This window comes from Schistocerca serialis, chromosome 7, assembly GCF_023864345.2.
Source record: "Schistocerca serialis cubense isolate TAMUIC-IGC-003099 chromosome 7, iqSchSeri2.2, whole genome shotgun sequence".
NCBI lineage: Eukaryota > Metazoa > Arthropoda > Insecta > Orthoptera > Acrididae > Schistocerca > Schistocerca serialis.
In genome coordinates this window covers 355,970,659-355,988,866 of record NC_064644.1, presented here as the reverse complement: position 1 = coordinate 355,988,866, position 18,208 = coordinate 355,970,659, and the positions used below count along the sequence as shown (strand labels likewise).

Genomic DNA, 18,208 nt, shown 5'->3' with positions numbered 1-18,208 from the left:
TCCAATTTCTGTCTTCCTCTACAGTTTTTACCCTATACAGCTCTCTCTAGTACCATGGAAGTTATTCGCTGTCTTAACGGATGTCCTATCACCGTGTCCATTCCTCTTGTCAGTGTTTTCCACAAATTACTTTCCCCTCCCATTCTGAGTAGAACCTCCTCATTTTTTAGCTTATCAGTCCACCTAATTTTCAACATTCGGCTGCAGCACCACATCTCAAAGTCGTTGATTGCGTTCAAATTATTATAACGCACTCTCGTTAACAGTTAAATTTTATCAATTGTTGTGTGCAAAGGCAGTTCATGTTCCTATCGTAGTAATTTATCACGAAAAACGAGTACTTTCCGATGAGCAATTGGAACCATTAGTAAATGCATTTCACAGCGAGGAGGATATTTCCGAAGATGAAAACCACACCAGCGGTGACAACATGCATCCTTCATCTGCTTCAGAAGACATTCCAGATATTGATACTTCAAATAACAATGTGGAAACTGTTCAACTGATTCAGTCTAAGGACATAAAAATCACTTGGAGCTTAGAATCTTTCCCGCAAACTGGAACAGTATCTAGTTCAAAGATTTTATAAAACTGACTCCTGGTCCGACAAGATACGCTATCGCCAGAGCATATGATATAAAACGATCTTTTCAAGTTATGATGAACGATAATATGCAGAGTATTGTGGTGGAAATTATTAATATTGAGGGTCGGAGAGTTTATGGGGATAGCTCTGAAGCATTAGGTGAAACTACACTTGAAGCCTGTAATGCCCTTTTATTACTGGCTGGTATGTATAAATCATTTGGTGAAGCAACAAAGAGTCTGTGGGACCCAGAAACAGGTAGAGCCATCTCCTGCCGGAATGTCGTTGAAACCGTTCTGTTGTATCTCATGTGTGTTTCGTTTCTATGACAAGATTGATCGAAGAGCACGAATAGTAAATGCCCAGTAGTCTCCTATAGGAGTTCTCTGTGGTACGAGGGTGGAAATACTTTCAAAACTATATAATTCTCGCAGAAATGTAACCGTAGATAAACAATTGGCTGCTTTTCGAGGATTTTGTCAATTCTAACAATATATACCGAGCAAACCCTCAAATTATGGGGTAAAAATATAGACACTGTCCGATAGTACTACTTCTCACATTTTGAAGACACAAATCTATACAGGAAAATTACCTGCATAAGCACCTGCCAAAATTAAGGTGAGAGGGTGGTCGTGAAGAAAAGGACATAATGTTAGATGTGACAACTTTCTTCACATCATATTCATTACGTCAAGGACACCTCACAAGATATCTCACATTGCTGAGGTCGGTGAGAAAAAAAATAAACCTTAACTCCCTAATAATATATCAAACAAAGATGATGTTCACACTCAAAGTTATTTTTTGCTACGAATACCACGGTCACATCTTACGTTCCACGGAAGGACAAAGAGGTTGTCGTTATGAGCACAATGCATGACAGTGAGAAAATAACCAATAGAGAAGTCAAGAAACCGAAAATGATATTGCACTGTAATGCAAGCAAGGGAACAGTTGACACATTGGATAAGCTTATTGGCACCGAGAAGTGCAAGGGGAAAACCAACCGCTGGCCAATAATCATCTTCCACAATATTACAGATAATTCTGCCTACAATGCTGTGGAGGGAACTAAATCCAGGGTGGAAAAAATGTTGTTTACAAAAGAAGAATATTTCTCAAAGAATTGTGGGGAACACTAGTTACTCCTTACGTTGAACCTAAAAAAAAATGATGTCACGAAATGAGGAGTCAGCGGCCATGGTTAGAAAGATACAAGCAGGAAGTCCGTCACCAGCAAGCTCCTGTGACGGCAACCAAAACTGCAAACGTGCCAGATGCAAACTATGTCCATCGGTTTGTGACAACAAGACACCAACGAAATGTTCAAACTGTAACAAATGTACTTGCAAAGCTCACTTAGATACCTCTGTCCAAATTGTGGAATTCTAAGCAAAACTCTATGCTAATGGTTTCCGGGAGTGACAGTTTATACGCTAAGTAAAAAGCTAAAGCGCAACAGCTCACTGAGGGCCAGAACTTACATCATTGTTGAGTTTTTTGGTACGTAATACTGTAATATTTGTTTAAATTGTAACAAACCTAAATTTAAAATTATAATAATTTTTGACAGTTTATAATCATCATGTCCTTTAAATACAACACTTGATAAGTATGATCCGAAAGGGCATAAGTGTGTAGCTTTTTTAAGCATGATAGCAGGGTTAAGTGACTAGAGTGAAATTTGGAGACCTATACCGTAACCAACGTGCCACCTCGCTCGGTGATAGTCAGTTACTGTCTGCTGATGGAACTTTCTTCTGAAAACCATTTAACAGCATCCACCAGAATTGCGGTAACACAAAAAAGCCGCACGAGAGCAGCAGAGATGTACGAGGTTACCTTCACAGCCGCTAGCCAGTCGTTGTTGCTGTAAAAGAGCGCCACTTTGGCGGCGATTTTGCTCAGGTCGTAGTCTGGCGGCCAGAAGCTGCCGTACTTCTCCAGGTTGCCGAACATTCCATGGTCGTACTGGCGGAAGTGACCTGGAACAGTAAACACGCGTACCGTAAAGCGGCAAGCACTGTCAGACTGAGTAAGAGAACATAATCTCTATAATGTGGCTGTAACTAAATTTCTTGCAAGAGCAGCTTCGACATTTTAGCGAAAACTTGTGTTCCACACAAATCAGACGATGTAACTTTGAATCCGTCTTGATTGCAAAATGTTTATTCAAATGACCGGATTCGGTTCCTTTAGAACCATCTTCAGATGTGATATTTCGGTTACAGGAGTAACCCGTCCAAATACTGCAACTTTCTCAAGCTGCTGCAGGAAGGTCGTCAGGTTCCGGTTATCTAAAGTTATGGTAAAATTAATATTCTGACTCTGAAACTCCTGCTACCCATCCTCCATACCGCCTGACGTCTCTGTCTCTCTCTCCCTCCCTCCCTCCCACCCTTCCTCCCCTCCTCTCTCTCTCGCCCATATACCGTGGAGCAGGTAATATAAAATGTTGGACACTCCTGGTGTAGTCGAAATGGAAATCAAAAATTCTGCATGATAAGCAACAATACTCGGATAGAGATCTGTTCCACCTTAACCCGCACAAATGGTTCAAATGGCTCTGAGCACTATGGGACTTAACATCTTAGGTCATCAGTCCCCTAGAACTTAGAACTACTTAAACCTAACTAACCTAAGGACATCACACACACCCATGCCCGAGGCAGGATTCGAACCTGCGACCGTAGCAGTCCCGCGGTTCCAGACTGCAGCGCCAGATAACCCGCACAGGCAAGTAACAACATATGAAATGGATAGCTGAGTTTCCGGTGTTGTCAGGGTGTGTACTTATTCCAGTTCTACTAGTCCATCTCCTCTTCCGCCACACCTGCGACCATCTCTTCCTTCTCCTTCACCCTCTCTGTTTGTCCACCTCATCCTCCTCCTCCTCCTTCCCTTCCACCCAGCTCTCTCCACATTATCGCCCCATCCCAGTAGTAGGAGGTTGCTGCGTGTTAACCCCAACGTGTTTCTTTCCATGAATTAAGTAATATATCTACCAAGTTTGGTTGAAATCAGTCTAGGGGTTCAGGAAGAGCCTTTTACTCACATCTTTGTAAAAATACGCACATATAACATGTATTTCGCATACACTGGAGGAAAAAATCGCAACAACAAAAAATCATTAACGTTGAGTAATGAAATTTAGGGAATACTTTTTCTAGGGAACATATTTATGTGATTAACACTGAAAGTTCAAACGTTAATGTAAAGGCTACATGAGCACTTGCATATGTGAAATGCTGGTACGTTGATGAACGGTGTAATCGCCAGAATCTTGAGTGCTAGCATGCAAAGGTGCATGCATTGTGTTGTGCAGGTGGCGGATGTCAGTTTGTGACACCGAGTTTCGCGCTAGTACACCTGGTTGGTCAATAAACGACGCTGGAAGTATCCTCCGATGATGTCCCCTATGTGCTCGGTTAGGGACAGATCTGGTGATCGAGCAGGCCAAGGAAACATATCGACACTCTGTAGACCATATTGGACTACAACAGTGGTACTTGGGGGAGCGTTATCCTGTTGGAAAACACCCACAAGAATGCTGTTCATGAATGGCAACACAACGGGTCGAATCAAATTTGTAGTCAGGTTACGTGGAATAACGGTGAGAGTGCTCCTGCTGTCATACGAAACAGCACCTCAGACCGTAACACCAGGTGCAGATTCAGTATGTCTAACACGCAAAAGGTTGGTTGCAAACCCTAAACTGACCTCCTTGCAACCAACACACAGCCGTCGCTGACATCGAGGCAGAAACAGCTTTCATCAGAAAACATAACACAGCTCACCCCTGCCCTCCAGTGAGCTCTCGTTTGACACCACTGAAGTCGCAAACGGCGTTGGTTTCGGGGTTAGTGTAATGCTCCCTATACGGCGTCTGGCTCTGAGCTGTCCTTGAAGAAACCGATTTGTACCAGTTGACTGTGTCACCGTGGTGCGAACTGCTGCTCAGCTGCTGCTGCAGATGCTGTACGATGCGCCAGAGCCATACGCCGAACGCGATGATCCTCTCTCTCGGTAGTACCATGCGGCCATCCGGAGCCTGGTCTTCCTGCGACTGAGCACTCCTGTGACCACCGCTGCGATCAGTCATGTACAGTGACTACATTCATGCCAGAATCACGTACAGTGGCTACATTCCTGGCAAGTCTTTCAGCAATTTCGCAAACGGAGCATTCAGCTTCTCGTGGACCTCTCTCAAACTCAGTCAAGTGTTGATAATGGTGTCTTTGTCGCCTTAAAGGCATTCTTGACTAACATCAGTTCACCACGTATAATATCAAATGTAAGTACCTATCACGACCGTTACAGTGTGTATTTAAAGGAAAACAAGGTTTACATCCTCTTAGTGGCGCTACTAGCGGCACTCTTATGCTGCTATCGCAAAATGTGAATGGACACCATCTGTCAGATGTAGAAACACGCCTGCCAATTTTTGTTTATGTCACACAATTTATAGGTGCTACAATTTTTTCTTTCATCACTGTATATTTAACATATTTAATTGATATTTGTACACATATTTCACCTGTATCTCTAGGGAATTTGACACTGCAGATTTGTTTTTACGCAGCTCAATGTTTATTACGTCACGTGAACAATTTGTCGCATAACGATATACAGTATTTTTGAAAGTAGTGCAAAACGTGTAGCGAATAGAATTATTGATAAAAGTACAATAAATTAAAAATCCATGCCCGATACGGCAGTTGCTATACGAACAGAGCAAAAATGTATTAAGGGATAATTTTTTTTTCCTTTCACCATTTTCTGGGGGGGGGGGGGGGGGGGGAGGGGAGGGGGGGGGGGCGAGTGTGAGCAAGAAAAAGTCTCTTAAAGGTTTGAAGTTATACATACATCGGAAAAAGCTTAGCGTCACCTCGGTTCCGAAACCAGTACTGAAAATTAAAATAGAGATCAACATAATCATCATTCCCGCCCTTTTTATTGCTCATGAAAACCACACATTGCATGTCGTATCACCATACACCGAGATCTTCAGAGGTGGTGGTCCAGATTGCTGTACACACCGGTACATCTAAAACCCAGTAGCCCGTCCTCTTGCATTGATGCATGCCTGTATTCGTCGTGGCATACTTTCCACAAGTTCATCAAGGCACTATTGGTCCAGACTGTCCCACTCCTCAACGGCGATTCGGCGTAGATCCCTCAGAGTGATTGGTGGATCACGTCGTCCATAAACAGCCCTCTTCAATCTATCCCAGGCATGTTCGATAGGGTTCATGTCTGGAGAACATGCTGGCCACTCTAGTCGAGCGAAGTCCTTATCGCCGGCCGGTGTGGCCGCGCGGTTCTAGGCGCTTCAGTCTGGAACCGCGTGACCGCTGCGGTCGCAGGTTCGAATCCTGCCTCGGGCATGGATGTGTGTGATGTCCTTAGGTTAGTTAGGTTTAAGTAGTCCTAAGTTCTAGGGGACTGATGACCACAGATGTTAAGTCCCATAGTGCTCAGAGCCATTTGAACCATTTTTTGAAGTCCTTATCCTGAAGGAAATCATTCAAAAGATGTGCACGATGGGGGTGTGAATTGTCGTCCATGAAGACGAATGCCTCGGTCAATATGCTGCCGATATGGTTGCACTATCGGTCGGAAGATGGCATTCACGTGTCGTACAGCCGTTACGGCACCTTCCAAGACCACCAGCGGCGTATGTCGGCCCCACATAATGCCACCCCCAAAAAAACAGCGAACCTCCACCTTGCTGCACTCGCTGGACAATGTGTCTAAGACGTTCATCCCGACTGGGTTGCCTCCAAACACGTCTCCGACGATTGTCTGGTTGAAGGCATATGCGACACTCATTATTCAACATGGTGACGTTGCTGTCATGGTACCTCCGAGCCATAATCCGTAGGTAGCGGTCATCCACTGCAGTAGTAGCCCTTGGGCGGCCTGAGCAAGTCATGTCATTGACAGTTCGTGCCTCTCTGTATCTCGTCCATGTCCGAACAACATCGCTTTGGTTCACTCCGAGACGCCTGGACATTTCCCTTGCTGAGAGCCCTTCCTGGCACAAAGTAACAATGCGGACGTGATCGAACCGCGGTATTGATCGTCTAGGCATGGTTGAACTACAGACAACACGAGCCGTGTGCCTCCTCCCTGGTGGAATGATTGGAACTGATCGGCTGTTGGACCCCCTCCGTCTAATAGCCGCTTCTCATGCATGGTTGTTTACATCTTTGGGCGGGTTTAGTGACACCTCTGAACAATCAAAAGAACTATGTCTGTGATACAATATCCACAGTCAACGTCTATCTTCAGGAGTTCTCGGAACTGGGGTGATGCAAAACTTTTTTGATGTGTATACTAAAATGCTAGATGAACAAACTTACATTATATGTACACCATTGGCCATTAAAATTGCTACACCAAGAAGAAATGCAGATGATAAACGGGTATTCATTGGACAAATACAATAGCCTAGAACTGACGTGTGATTACATTTTCACGCAATTTGGGTGCATAGATCCTGAGAAATCAGTACCCAGAACAACCACCTCTGGCCGTAATAACGGCCTTGATACGTCTGGGCATTGAGTCAAACAGAGCTTGGATGGCGTGTACAGGTACAGCTTCCCATGCAGCTTCAACACGATACCATAGTTCATCATGAGTAGTGACTGGCGTATTGTGACGAGCCAGCTGTTCCGCTACCACTGACCAGGCGTTTTCAATTGGTGAGAAATCTGGAGAATGTGCTGGCCAGGGCAGCAGTCGAACATTTTCTGTATCCAGAAAGGCCCGTACAGGAGCTGCATCATGCGGTCGTGCATTATCCTGCTGAAACGTAGGGTTTCGCAGGGATCGAATGAAGGGTAGAGCCACGGGTCGTAACACATCTGAAATGTAAAATGTAACGTCCACTGTTCAAAGTGCCGTCAATGCGAACAAGAGGTGACCGAGACATGTAACCAATGGCACCCCATACCATCACGCCGGATGATACGCCAGTATGGCGATGACGAATACTCGCTTAAAAATGTGCGTTCCCCGCGATGTCTCCAAACACGGATGCGACCATCATGATGCTGTAAACAGAACCTGGATTCATCCGAAAAAATGACGTTTTGCCATTCGTGCACCCAGGTTCGTCGTTGAGTACACCATCGCAGGCGTTCCTGTCCGTGATGCAGCGTCAAGGTCTCCGAGCTGATAGTCCATCCTGCTGCAAACCTCGTCAAACTGTTCGTGCAGATGGTTATTGTCTTGCAAACGTCCCCATCTGTTGACTCAGGGATCGAGACGTGGCTGCACGATCCGTTACAGCCATGCGGATAAGATGCCTGTCACCGCAATCGCGGTAGGCTACAATCCGACCTTTCTCAAAGTCGAAAACGTGATGGTACGCATTTCTCCTCCTTACATGAGGCATCACAACAACGTTTCGCCAGGCAACGCCGGTCAACTGCTGTTTGTGTATGAAAAATCGGTTCGAAACTTTCCTCACGTCAGCACGTTGTAGGTGTCGCCACCGGCGCCAACCTTGTGTGAATACTATGAAAAGCTTATCATTTGCATATCATAGCATCCTCTTCCTGTCGGTGAAATTTCGCGTCTGTAACACGTCATCTTCGTGGTGTAGCAATTTTAATGGCCAGTAGTGTATATACGAACTATTGTGTAAATTTCACTCGGATGAGGGAACAATAACTTCGCTTAATATCTATACACACGTTGTGCGCCCTAGTTCGAAGAGAATTACAGAAAAGACGTATTTTAGTGTGTTGTTGTTGTGGTCTTCAGTCCTGAGACTGGTTTAATGCAGCTCTCCATGCTACTCTATCCTGTGCAAGCTTCTTCATCTCCCAGTACCTACTGCAACCTACATCCTTCTGAATCTGCTTAGTGTATTCATCTCTTGGTCTCCCTCTACGATTTTTACCCTCCACGCTGCCCTCCAATGCAAAATTTGTGATCCCTTGATGCCTCAAAACATGTCCTACCAACCGATCCCTTCTTCTAGTCAAGTTGTGCCACAAACTTCTCTTCTCCCCAATTCTATTCAATACCTCCTCATTAGTTACGTGATCTACCCACCTTATCTTCAGCATTCTTCTGTAGCACCACATTTCGAAAGCTTCTATTCTCTTCTTGTCCAAACTGGTTATCGTCCATGTTTCACTTCCATACATGGCTACACTCCATACAAATACTTTCAGAAACGACTTCCTGACACTTAAATCTATACTCGATGTTTACATTTTATATCCTCTCTACTTCGACCATCATCAGTTATTTTACTCCCTAAATAGCAAAACTCCTTTACTACTTTAAGTGTCTCATTTCCTAATCTAATCCCCTCAGCATCACCCGACTTAATTAGACTACATTCCATTATCCTTGTTTTGCTTTTGTTGATGTTCATCTTATATCCTCCTTTCAAGACACTATCCATTCCGTTCAACTGCTCTTCCAAGTCCTTTGCTGTCTCTGACAGAATTACAATGTCATCGGCAAACCTCAAAGTTTTTACTTCTTCTCCATGAATTTTAATACCTACTCCGAATTTTTCTTTTGTTTCCTTTACTGCTTGCTCAATATACAGATTGAATAACATCGGGGAGAGGCTACAACCCTGTCTCACTCCTTTCCCAACCACTCCTTCCCTTTCATGCCCCTCGACTCTTTATAACTGCCATCTGGTTTCTGTACAAATTGTAAATAGCCTTTCGCTCCCTGTATTTTACCTCTGCCACCTTCAGAATTTGAAAGAGAGTATTCCAGTTAACGTTGTCAAAAGCTTTCTCTAAGTCTACAAATGCTAGAAACGTAGGTTTGCCTTTTCTTAATCTTTCTTCTAAGATAAGTCGTAAGGTTAGTATTGCCTCACGTGTTCCAACATTATTTTAGTGTATCCGTTGATAAAATTCTCTCGACATTCAAGCTGCGTCAAGTGATTTAAAATCCGTGTGATTTCGGCTGAGTGCTCGTCAATCATTGTCAACTGGTGACTGTTTTTACGTTGCCTCCACCGTTCTTATAAAGCAGCGCTGTCTTCTGTGGCGTCACTGGTTCCCCCTCCAACGTCCGCTTCAACCTATCGATGACCGAGTCCCGCGAGCCATGCTTACCTATAAACAGCCGACTTTATTGGGGGTGTTATCACAAAGTTGTGACAACACCCTTATGAAGCCAGCCTACAACTAAGCAGGACTTGGGACTCGGCCATCGGAAGGTTGAAGCGGGTGCGGTGGGCGTGCAACGAAAACATTACCTTTTATGGCGTTGGAGTGGCTACCAGTGGCGTCACAGAAGGCAGCATGGCTATATAAGGACGATAGCAGGACATCATATAACGCCGGCCGAGGAGTATTCGGCCGAAAGCTAGTGGATTTTAAACTACTCTATGCAGCTGGAAGCTGCGAAACCATGCGTTCATATATTAACTGTATAATCACAAATTACAACCCGCTGTCGAATTATTGGGTTTTCTATGGGTAAATGAAATTTCTTAACAGACTTCAGTCTTAAAAATTACGTAACCATTGCACTCCTAGGTTGATTTTATGATCATATAATACCAGAATTCGGCTTAAATTGAGGTAACCTCTTCAGTTACGCTGACTTTACGTACCATCATTTTTTTTCCATTTGCTTGTGGAAATACACTGCTTTTTACAAAATAGGGAAAACGATGAAGACATCAGAAAGCTGAGAGAACACAAGCTGGCATGAAAGCATACTATAATTTATCACAGTAGTGTTTCACGAAATTACATGTTATGCTGCTAATCCTCTCGCTGTACAGCAAATATATCTGTATCCACTGGGTTTATTTAAGCCTTTGAACTCTTGTTCTCTGTTTCAGGACGTAACACTAAGCCACTACAGTCTCACCTCTCATGATCTTATGCAAAATTTCTGATCACGGTTAATCAGTGTTAAAGTGTCTAGGATAGAATAAGCCCAGTCGCACACGGCCTTGAGTAAGTGCATGTGTTACAATTCTTGGGCTGTATGCTCCTGACTTCGGATCTTCTCTAATATCAGAAAGTGCATTGTTCATAGGAGTACCAAATATATTTTATTTTTTCTAATCCATCCGACATTGATCTTTTGCGTGTTATTAGAACAACTAAAACGGTCCAGCGACCAAGTAGGTTACACGAAAACTGACCTCGACATCCGATTCAACCACAAGCAATGTGTCTCTTATTCTTCAGTTTCGTCCCTGACATGACAAATTTGTGACAAAATATAATCCTTAACCGTTGAGCCTGCTGTAACGTGTGTCCATAATGATGGGCACAGTAAGGACTTCAAACTCGCAGCGACAATTTGTTCGGAATGTTTGGAATCGCGTAGCTCATTTATTACTCCTCATTTTCCAACCGTTCTTTAATAAATCACTTTATTTCAATTGCATTGTAATTCTTGACTTCCATAGTGAACTGTCTGCTACACAACAATATTATTGGGAGGATGAAGTTTTGATTCGCTACCGTCGGATTGAAAGTTCCAGTGAATTATTTTGCCGTGACATTTACCGGTAATGCGACATAAGTAACTTACTTTCCAGTTTTGCCCTTATCATATACACAAATGTATCATTTTTAACTGCCTACGTGTTTTCCATTACTGCTAAGATTAGGATTCTTCTCAACTCTGTGATGCAGGTCTACTGAAACGTTCGCTCTGTTTCTAAATCAAAGATCGTTTGCAAGCCCTGATATACACTTAGTCGTTTGTTCGGAAGGGAGCCTAAATTTCTGCTTAATGAAAGCTGGATCTGATCTGACATGACAGGCAATTTCTATACTGCATAAAATTGCTTGGTATAGCCCGTCTCTTCGCATATCCAATGTTTTGCAAATATTTACTTTGTCGGTTTTTTTGTGTGATTCACGTTTCCGCATTTGGTTTCTCTTTTATGAATTATTTCCAGAGTTACTAAATGTATGGGAAGTCAAAACCACCTCCTCTTCGCAGCGTCAGAAGAGGTTTGTGGGAGATAACTCCTAGAAAGTAACACTGCAATTCCTGATGCGAGAGCACTGCTTAACTTGCTTCCCGACACTTTCTTTAAATGACATTCTGAAGCAACTAAATAACAGCCGATGACCAAATCGAAATATCTCAATGCAGGTAATTTGTTTGATAAAAATTCGGCGTTTTAACTAATATTAGTTACTCTCAATATCCGCAATTTGAACTTTAATAGTTTCTCATTTACTTTCACCTTACAGTGGTTCACTATGGTATGATTTATTTAGGACCCATCCACCGTATTGGAAACTGGCTGTTTTATTCCACAACGTACTGCCTTTTAGCGATGTTTTGTTTTGACGGACAACGAATGTTAGTTTCGAAGTTCTGAGTATTTTTGCTCTAATGTTTTAGTTGCGTGAGTACAATATTTTAATATAGTCGTGTAAAAGTTGTTAATAGTTTCTTAATTTTTTTTAAAAATCAGGAAACAATTTTAGAAAATTTATCATATCAATGAATGGCTCAGGGTTGTTATTCCTTCTGTATTTATTGTTATACAGAAGTTCACCTAAAGATGTGCCTTTTAGTGGTACGAAACCGGTAGTGATCTGAAAATAAAGGGCTAGACACAGCTGAAGCGGTTTATTAATATCCAAGATCTTTCAAAGCAGTCACCAGCTTTGTGTATAATCCATTGCCAGTGACATGGTACTCGCAGGATAAACTCAGCAGTGTCAGTTGTGTTCTTAGTTCGAGTGGACCGGTCTATTGCCTGACGAATCTCTTTAACAGTTCTGAAGCGAATGCCACGAAGTGCTTCCTTGACCTCAGACTTCAAATCGAAATCACAGTGTGTGGTGTGGCACTTTCCAGCCCAACAGATCGAACATATCAGTCATAACTTACGCCCTGTAGTGTAATAAATATGTAATGTACTGAATCGACTGTGAGAAAGCTAAGTGGCAAAGACATTATCTGAGAGACTCTATGATAATTATATCGTTGACTCGGAATATTACTTTCTCTGTGGTTTACTCGTAACTAAGGGTAACTATGGTTTTTCTGTTCACTTCTTTTGATGTTATGTGGAGAATTGTACAAGAGACACAATAAACCGTTATTATTTCATGAGAACAAAGGTGAGCGTCACGACCTTTATTAGTATTTTTGGAAGTACTGAAATAGCAGAATTGTTTCAGATTCAATGCGACGTGTACGGGAAGAGACGTGGACAACAGCACTCGAACCTGCAATCTCATGTTTGAATAGTTGCTGAAAATTTTCAGCCGACTCTCCCTAGACTCTTCATACGCGCAACAAACAGTAATTCTTTTAACAGCACTATCAGAGACAATTTTATCACGTTGTTACGACCTTTTACTGCGAGCATAATACATCGATAACAGACAAACAAAAAATAGACAAACACATAAAATAATCTACCACAGTTGGCGACAGATGATCAGGACACCATACATGAGCACACACACGGTTGTCATAGCAACAAAAGTTTGTATGTGTATTGTGATTAATATTGTATGATGTTAATTGTATTTTCTTTTTCATGTAACCATTTGTGACACAACGAGAGAACAAAGTTACAACAAAGGAGATAAATAGCGGAGATATGCCAGTCTATATCGCAGTTATCTACAAGCAGTATGTGTACGTTGTCATATTCTATTCTGCTGATTCGTCTATGGGTGGTAGCAAAGAGTTAAGTGTAGATAGGCACATACTTCCTTAGTAGATTAGCGGTAGTTTGTGTTACAAATTGTGTGTCAGTTCAATACGACTATTTGTCACAAAACGGTCAACTGCATAACCATTGGCACGACATTAGCTACTAAGTAAACAGTATATGTTACACACGTTTTTAACGGATCATTTAGTATTAATTATTGTGTGATTATATGGTTAAGACACGATCTCAGACCAAGACGGCTCAGTCGGGTGAAACTTTGTGCCTCAAACTAATGTGCAGGAGGTAGTCTCATAACGAACTACAGTCTGCTCGGCAAAAACAAATAGCAGAATCACAGTCGATATTTAAATCAGAGATTAATATAATGAAAACAGCTTTACAAATGCAGATTGTAAATACGCAAGAGGATCTTAAAACTAAAATAGAACAAGTTTCTCTTACGCAGACCCCTTTAATAACAAAGTTTGAAATTTTTCGGGATGACACAAGCACCTACCCGAAGCGGTTAACAATGTTCAGTTAGAATTTGATAAAGCGTCACAAAAGCAAGAGCAGCTATCGGCCACAGTTACAGAACTGTCACAGGAATTACATAACGTTACATTAGGGCAAGCTAACGTGGGTAAGCAACAGTTTACACATGAGATGGAACAGTTTTCCGATGTTTTTAATCAGTGGCTCGGTGAGCGTGATCCGCAATAAGCGGACGCTGTTGAGCAGAAAGTTCAGTCTGCAGTCACCGAAGCTATAATTGACAGAGATTCTCAGAAAGAATTATCAAACGACTTATTGAAAATTCGGAAACAATTCAAAGAAGTATTGACAGACACAGAGCTTGCATACCAAGAATTTTTCCAAGGTCTGCAAGAGGTGCGTAAATAAATTGACGATATGCGTCAGTCTGACCAAGATTATCAGTCAGTAGTCTCCGAGAACATCTACACAAGCGAGAGAGTTAATCCATCTCGCATCCAGCAAAATGCTGGTGTACATGAACATCGACATACTGACAATTCCCCATACAGCAGCGGCATGCAGGATCGTGTATCAGATTGTGCAACACTTCATATGGAGGAAAAACTTATTAAATGTAGACAATTTCCAACTTTCAATCCAGAAAAGAAAACTATTCATCCCATCGTGTTTATAAAATCGTTTAAAGTAGTTTTACCCAGGATTTGGACAGAATGACAGAAAATGAGTTATGTAAGTGGGCATATGGTAGGAACGGACCTATGTGGAGTAGTGAGGCAATAGACACTTATCTTATGTACTCAGATTTTGAGCAGGCTTTTATCGACAAATATTGGTCTCCTGCAATACAGGAAAGGATAAGAAAGCAAATATATAACCCAGAACCATATAATTCAAGACTTGGAACACTCAGGAAATATTTTGAGCGATATCTCAATAAAACAAAATATATGTCTGAACCAATTTCTTCCAAAGACTTGATTAGAGTATTAAAATCCAGATTTCCGATTGAAATACAAACAAAATTGCTGCATGTCAACGACAATAACCTGAAAGAATTCTTGACAGCAGTCGATGCAGTTGATATGCTATTAGAGGATATTAAAGCTAGGTCCTACAATCCATATGAGATCAATGGTTTAAATGAAAGGAACTATAGCAATAGTAATCACAACAACAGCAGGTAACAACACTCAAATAGCGATAATGGGCAACAAGGACAGAGTTACGGATCAAATAGTAATTCTCGTCAGGATAATGGTAACAACCAGGGTTACAAATCCCATAACAACAGGAAACAGGGAAGAAGATATAATCCTGGATATCGTCAAAATCCCAGAATATCAGGTTGGAACCAGTCACACAATAACAACAATACTCCACACAATCACAACAATAACAGCAATAATTGGAGAGATTATTCCCCAATAATTACTGATGTTAGTGATGGACACAACTTGCCTAACAATGGACAGGAAAACTAAAATCGACCAACTTAAGCCCCGAAAGGCTGGTCGGAACTTGTGAATGGGGTCATGACAATAAAATAAAATTGATTAGATACAACCTAGCTGATATCAGGAAAGAATTGCTTGAAGGTGATAAAACTTGTAACTTGAAGCCACGAAGGTTGCCACAAGGGGCTATAGAAGTTAATATTGAGGGTTTTAAATTCACAGCAATATTAGATACAGGCGCAAGTGTAAATGCTATCTCCACAGCTCTCATGAAGAGGTTACAGGAACGAGCAAATATACCGACCTTACCCGTTGCTAACTGCAAAATATTAGGTGCTGTAGGAGGACGCTCCAAGTCAGTGAAGCTACAGACAAGAATTAAAATGAATTTAGGTAATGGAGCCATTGATTGCACGTGCCTAATTGTCCCAAATCTTGTCGTAGGCTTAATTTTAGGACATGAATTACTGAGAGAGTTAAATGTAATTATTGATTTCGCCTCCAGTAAACTCATGTTGACTGTTGATGGTGTGCCTCTGACAGTTGATTTAATTCAAAAGCAGGCACTGCATGAACGCTACTGCCGTAGGATCGAAATTAAGCTGATAAAGAGAAGTTTCAGCAGGAAGATTTCTAACCCTCTAACCGAAAAATCAGTGTTAACTATAGGAGAACAGATTGATGTTAAAGTAACTGCAGCAAATGCCCTGATAGCTCAACAGAAGCATGAGTTGAAACAATTGTTGAGCAATTACACCATGGTATTTGATAAGAAACCGGGTGTTATCAAAAATTATGTGTGCCATTTAAATATTAGGCCACACAAAACTTATGTCACCGATATTACTCCATTCCATGGGCATTAAGATCTGCTGTTTAGTTATGGAACACAGTCTACAACCAGTTTAGGGAAAGAAGCGACGACATTTTCTGCTGCAATGCCCATCATTTTGGAGGACAACTCTCGGGCGCAATGGCGTACGTTTTATCTGATTTGTTCCATCGATGGGGCTGGATCGTGCAGTATCGCTCATCACACTCCCCGGATTTAAGCCCTTTTGACTTCAACTTGATTCCTAAGGTGAAGGAAGCACTTTAAGACACTCGATTCAGAACGGTTTCAAAGATACGTTCTACAGCCTTGATATTTGGCGAGCTCCGCCGTTACTGATAGCGTACCATCTCCTTCCCCTCGAGAGTAGCATATGTAAACTAGCAGTTGACTCACAGCTCTTGATCTCCTGTCCGTAGTGGATGAACTGCCTGCTACCGGCGCCTGCTGGAGCGTGGGCGAGAATCACGGGCAGCATCGTCTGTAAAAGAATACGGACACATATCAGATAAAATGCAGGCGAACACCTTGAGTTGCAACACTGAACTTTGCCCTAAGGGAGTTGGACAACTATCAGAGACAAATTAAATAAAATTTGTATTGCCTTGTATTGGCACGGAGAAGGAAAAGTTCGTCTACGTTCTTGTGGCGACGAACACGCTGAAGTCGTTTCTTGTTAGGTGGCAGGGAACCCTCCGTGCACACACCTTTGAGTACCCCAACTTGTGGGCGAGTGTGTGAGGACTACCAGCGGAGACGTCCAGTTGTGCAGCGAGCTGTTTGACTAAGTGTGTTCGCATGTTCCAATATTGCGGGAGTCACAGCTGTGTGCGGCCAGTCGGTAAGCAGGAGATCGGACAGCTTTGCGCGACCTCGTCGATGTGATGACAGACACCACGCCCAACGTCACAACGTGCTTTTGTTCACTGCCGGATCTCCGTAGACTTTCAGTAACAGCTTCTCAATATCTGCGATGCTGTGGTTTTCCATCAATAGAAACTCAATGACAGCTATCTGCTTGGAACACAACTCTGTCACAGATGTCATTTTGAAGGCTACGTACAGCACTGCCACGTATCGGAAATTCATGAAACTATAGGAGCTGAAGCGTGAATATTCTACGAAGTCCCACTACAAATTCCATATTTTTCAATCGAAATTGGCCAAGGAAAAAAATGTGTTTCATTAATCATGTTGGGGTTGAAGCTCTTTTGTCCGTGTTTGCACTAAAAATACTTATATTTTTGGATGGGGTCCGCCTTTAGCAAAACACCATTTGCTTTTTTACCCCAAACATGTTTCACTGCGATTGCACTGATGATGCAGAAACCGCAATGAAACATGTTTGGGATAAAAAACAAAATTGTGTTTTGCTAAAGGCTGACCTCATTCATAACATATGTATTGTGTTTCATTACTTATTTGACGTCCCTCATAGATAAACTGCATAAAAACCGTTTTCTACTTGTAAGCGATAGTGGGGTGAATATTTCCAGAGTTAATTAGACTAATGGAAAGTGACTCTGTTTACCTGACATAATTGAATCGTTGCGCTCCAAAATAATGAACTGGGATTGGTTCTTGCTTCCTGCTTTCAACTTCCAGCATAACTAGTTGCATAGCAGTTAACACTGGTATCAGACAAGGTGACTCTGAATTAACACTGTTTTTCGGTATAGTCTTGGATTAGGTGACAAAGAAGGTATTGTTTGGTAGTGGTTACGGAATTGGGGATGAAGAAATAGAAATCATTTGGTATGCAAACGATGCAGTCCTGCTGGCAAATAGTGGAGATTACCTTTATAAGCTTTTACATATATTTATCGTGGCAGTTAAAAACCTAAATGCCGTCATATCAGCTCAAAATATATGACCACACTTATGGAAACGATTAGACGCATGCTGGAGATGGAAGGAAAACTTATTCAACCGGTAATGAAATCTTTCAAACTCAACCGTCCAGCAGTTTAAATGTAAAAAAAGAAGTTAGAGAGCATGTAGCAAAAGCAAACAATGTAGCAGGATGTTTAGATGGCACTATACGGACGGAAAAAAGGCAATATCAAGAACGAGTTGTGCTACATAACTGAAAGTTGGTAGGCGTCTTTCTACTTCTGCAAGATGATGGCTATTGAAATTTCGCGGCAGTCGCATATGAGTAGCGCTAGTAGCACCACGAAGTGGATGCA

The 18,208-nt window shown here is 42.1% G+C and overlaps 1 pseudogene; it reads right to left on the bottom strand.

The window, feature by feature from the left end:
- The window catches only part of LOC126413080 (lipase 3-like), a 78,152-nt pseudogene that overhangs the window by 1,120 nt on the left and 58,824 nt on the right, over positions 1-18,208 (bottom strand).